Below are 4,975 nucleotides of genomic sequence, written 5' to 3'. Positions count from 1 at the left end.
TTTTCAGTAGCGTTTGGTAATGCGGAACAGGCAGTAGGTGATTATTAATCATAGGAACATTAGCACTTTGGCTCCTCTCTGCAACCTTTCATCCTCTTGTAGAAGCTTCCTCTGCAAAACTGAAGTGTGTGATGCTGCTCAGGAACACAAAAGCAAGCAGAAACACTATTTTAACCCACAGCACTGGGTACTACAACCCACAGAGCAGAAGTGCGCTATGATCAAGTATTTTTCTGCTTGCATAAAAGAGAAACCATCCTCACTTACTGATATATATAATAAAAACAAATACTTTGGGGAGGGATTATGGACACACTGGAGGAAGGGATGTGCCAGTGGATTACTTGCACAAGGTCTGCACCCATGTGAGTGGAAATCAGAGCTTTGATACAAATACTTCTACCTCTTTTAGCAGCTTTATGGCACAGTATTTGCAATGAGTTAAAAGATAACACTATGAGAACAATAACTTTCTTTCCTGCAGGGTTATATGAAATGTAACCTTAGTCTAACCTGCAAGATAGATAAATAAACCTTGATGATATCTGGAAAATGGAATAGCTGATCTGCATGCTGTTATTTAAAGGAGAAGTTAGGGCAGAAGAGAGAAATATTGCATAGGAGACACTACTTCCCTCCCTCCCCAAAGAGCCTTTATGAAATCACAGGGAATTTAAATGCAAGGTTTATTTGAAGAGGACTAACACAGTAATTGAGCCATGGATACCCGAGCTTAGAGCCACTCTCTGCTTCTGAACATGACAAAAAGGAGACAAAATCATTGTACTCCAAATTCCTCTGTGTGCACCACAAAACCAGCAGTTAACGGTGAACTGGTGTTTTTGGAGGAAGCTAAAGGATTAAAACAAATGAACCTAGAAGATCATAACGGTGGCATGAGTGAAAAATGAAAAATGACTTTTGGTGGTGATAAGCAGGGCACAGCTGTAGCTTATTTAACCCAGAAAATGCTCCTTTCTGTTGTCCCTGGTAAAAACCGTGTCAACCAGCTCCAAACCAGTCGTCAGAGAGAGCATCAGTTTTCCCTGTTGCAATGAGCTCAGCGGATCTTAGCAACTTCTGTAAAAGTCCATCCTCCTGCATGCCAGCCACTTTGGGACAGAAAAATACATATGCTACATCAAACATAAGGTATTTTTTAGGCTGTTTCAACCTACTAACATTAATTACGTAGAAGTCAAAATTATTAGACCGAAACCATAACTGTTTCTCTGGCGTTGAAGTTAGTGTGCTGCTGCCTTCCTCCCTTTTCCCCAGAGGTCAGCTGCTTTAAATTGACATTTGAAGACTATGTAACATAAATATGAGCCTCACTACAGGTAATAGGGGAATAGGTAAGCTCCCACAAAGGAGCTCTCTTTGCTGACATTACTTCCAAGCCAAAGTTCAGTCTTAGCAGTCCACCAGCGGATCAGGTTACTTGATGATCATGGAGTTTTCATGAAGTCTGGACTGGGATCCCACTGTATATGCACAAGTTTGTTTATCCCTGATACCTGAATAAAATCCAACCTCAGCAAACCACAATATCCCCTGCATCCCTGGGCTGTTTTGTCTGAAGAGAAGAACTAGATGGCTACGGGCAAGGAGAACAATCCTAGGAACAGCAACATGAAGCAGCACCAGATGAGCTGGTCCATAAAGTAAAATAGAGCACATGTGTGCCGGGCTGCTGCTTGATAAAGGGGATGAAACTGAATGTCTGGGATTCAGACTCTCACATCACAGCAGGATTATCTCAGCTGAGAGAAAGAGTTTGTTCTCCCCCACTAAAAAATAGTGGAGGAAGAAAGTTTTGGTCCTTTTCACATTCAGATGACAGGTTTGTCTGTGCTCTGCAGGTGAAGAACGGAGCGATGAGCACTGATGAAAACACCTCCAAGGAACCGGCTGCCCGCTCCCTCTCCCCACACCCTGCAGAGCATCAATAGCCACGTGCAAAGTGATATCCAATTTGTCTGATAAGTGTTTTCTCCTCTAGAGCCAGACGTAATTGAATATTGGGTGCATAAGCAATTCTACTACCTAAATTGCCTGTAATTTGTTCTTAAAAAAGAACATCCACTCGATTCCGCTGCTGTGCGGTGCCCTGTTCAAGTCAGGTTAATTAAAGCAGTGCCATTAGCTGCACAGGAAGGCATTTTCAGTATAAGCAGGGCAGTGAGATCTGGGCCTTACACCTTCCTGGGATGACTGTGTAGAAACATGAGGCAGAGGTTAAAAATATATATAAATAAATAAATAAAATAAACAAGTGCTGCCCATCACAAGGCAATTAATGTTCCTCTGCTGTGATTGAGCTTAGCTTGACAGCCAGCCAGCCTCACGGTAACGCTCATCACGATAAAAGCAGGGCAATTAATCAGACCACTGCAAGGACGAAAAGTTAGCAGTGCTGAAAGCAAGCAAAGGAAACCTTCCTGTATTACAATACGTGGTTTTCTTCCCTAGGGAACTTTTGTGATACCTATAATGGAAATGTTTACCTCAGGAACACTGCGGGGGAAACGGTGCAGTGACCGCTGCTCACGGCGACAGCGTGGATGTTTCACAACATAAGCAGTCGTCTGTACAGAGGGATAGATAGCAGTTACAGTCTTCCCTACCTCTTGTGAGTCTCAACAAAACTTAGAACAGAGAGGAATATACTGTGCAATTCAGAAACTGACATACTGCATCACAGATAAACCTTTCCTTATTAAAAGTCGGGGGGAATTGGATGTGGCTAATAATTAGCAGACACCTTTTGGTCAGCTGTAGTAATCCCCAGAGTTAAAAGGATTGGTGTCAAGGCACAAGAGCTTCCTTCTAATCTTTCACACAAAAATATACCACTTTTCTGCCTTAACCATGGCTTCTTACCAACTCTTCTCAATATCAGCAACACCATTACGGTATAGAAACGGAAGACAAATCCTTGTGAAACAAAGACTTGGGAAGGCCAGGCTCAACATCCAGCCCCTGGGCGAGCAACCAGCGTACTCAGAGAAATACCTGGGTAGGAACAAACCATGTGCTGAGACCTTTGGTGCTGCACACCTGGAGGCCAAACACGATTCAGCTCCTCCACAGATGGCTGCGGTTCTGCTCCACTGCTGACAAAGCGTTGACAGAATCACCAGGCTGGAGAGAGAGCACCCGTGAGGAAGAAGAGCAGCACAGCTCCCAGCAAGGGGACATAGGAGGGGAGCAAGCTGGTGATTTCACAGCTGATTTGGCATCTGCCTAGCGGGTGATCCTTCTCAGCTGGCACAGCCCTGGGTAAGAGAGGGTGTGTTTTGAAAATTGAATCACAGAATTTCTAGGTTGGAAGAGACCTCAAGATCATCGAGTCCAACCTCTGACCTAACGCTAACAGTCCCCACTAAACCATTTCCCTAAGCTCTACATCTAAATGTCTTTTGAAGACTTCCAGGGATGGTGACTCCACCACTTCCCTGGGCAGCCTGTTCCAATGCCTCACAACCCTTTCAGTAAAGAAGCTCTTCCTAACATCTAACCTAAAACTCCCCTGGCTCAACTTAAGCCCATTCCCCCTCGTCCTGTCACCAGGCACGTGGGAGAACAGGCCAACCCCCACCTCGCTACAGCCTCCCTTGAGGTACCTATAAAGAGCGATAAGGTCGCCCCTGAGCCTCCTCTTCTCCAGGCTGAACAAGCCCAGCTCCCTCAGCCGCTCCTCGTAGGACTTGTTCTCCAGGCCCCTCACCAGCTTTGTCGCCCTTCTCTGTACCCGCTCAAGCACCTCCATGTCCTTCTTGTAGCGAGGGGCCCAAAACTGAACACAGTCCTAGAGGTGTGGCCTCACCAGAGCTGAGTACAGGGGGACGATCACCTCCCTAGCCCTGCTGGTCACACTGTTCCTGATACAAGCCAGGATGCCATTGGCCTTCTTGGCCACCTGAGCACACTGCTGGCTCATATTCAGCCGACTATCCACCATCACTCCCAGGTCCTTCTCTGCCTGGCAGCTCTCCAACCATTCCTCTCCCAGCCTATAGCTCTGCTTGGGGTTATTGCGCCCCAGGTGCAGGACCCGGCACTTGGCCTTGTTGAACTTCATGCAGTTGACCTCAGCCCATCGGTGCAGCCTATCCAGATCCTCCTGCAGAGCTTTCCTACCCTCAAGCAGATCGACACACGCACCTAACTTGGTGTCATCTGCAAACTTACTGAGGGTGCACTCGATGCCCTCGTCCAGATCATCGATGAAGATATTAAAGAGGACTGGCCCCAGCACCGAGCCCTGGGGGACGCCACTAGTGACTGGCCTCCAACTGGACTTGGCTCCATTCACCACGACTCTTTGGGCCCGGCTATCCAGCCAGTTTCTAACCCAACGAAGCGTGCGCCAGTCCAAGCCAAGAGCAGCCAGTTTCTTGAGGAGAATGCTGTGGGAGACGGTGTCAAAAGCCTTGCTGAAGTCAAGGTAGACCACATCCACAGCCTTTCCCTCGTCCACCCAGCGCGTCACTTTGTCATAGAAGGAGATCAGATTCGTCAAGCAGGATCTGCCTTTCATAAAGCCATGCTGACTGGGCCTGACCGCCTGCTTGCCCTGCAAGCGCTGCGTGATGACTCTCAGGAGGATCTGCTCCATGAGCTTCCCTGGCACTGAGGTCAAACTGACAGGCCTGTAGTTTCCCGGGTCTGCCCTCCGGCCCTTCTTGTAGATGGGCGTCACATTTGCTAGCCACCAGTCAACTGGGACCTCCCCCAATAGCCAGGACTGCTGATAAATGATGGACAGTGGCTTGGCCAGCTCCTCTGCCAGTTCCCTCAGTACCCTTGGGTGGATCCCATCCGGCCCCATCGACTTGTGCACATCCAAGTGCCGTAGCAGGTCACCAATCAGTTCTTCATGGATAGTGAGGGCCACATCCTGCTCCCCATCCCCTTCCACCAGCTCAGGGTACTGAGTATCCAGAGAACATCCGGTATTGCCGCTAAAGAC

The 4,975-nt window shown here is 47.8% G+C and overlaps 1 long non-coding RNA gene across 2 annotated transcripts; it reads right to left on the bottom strand.

Moving 5' to 3' along the window:
• Positions 1 to 912: 912 nt before the first annotated feature.
• On the bottom strand, positions 913 to 3,199 carry LOC311432784. Of its 2 annotated transcripts, none has more exons than XR_014690328.1 (3): positions 3,061 to 3,199; positions 2,508 to 2,588; positions 913 to 1,112 (listed from the first exon to the last, which is right to left on the bottom strand). It is a non-coding gene; the product is annotated as an uncharacterized lncRNA (long non-coding RNA). The 2 variants fall into 2 exon arrangements; XR_014690329.1 differs by having other exon boundaries at positions 3,016 to 3,117.
• Positions 3,200 to 4,975: the final 1,776 nt, after the last annotated feature.

Source organism: Aythya ferina (assembly GCF_964211825.1).
Source record: "Aythya ferina genome assembly, chromosome: 2".
NCBI lineage: Eukaryota > Metazoa > Chordata > Aves > Anseriformes > Anatidae > Aythya > Aythya ferina.
Note: the sequence above shows the minus strand (reverse complement) of the source record. Positions and strands in the feature narration are given on the sequence as shown.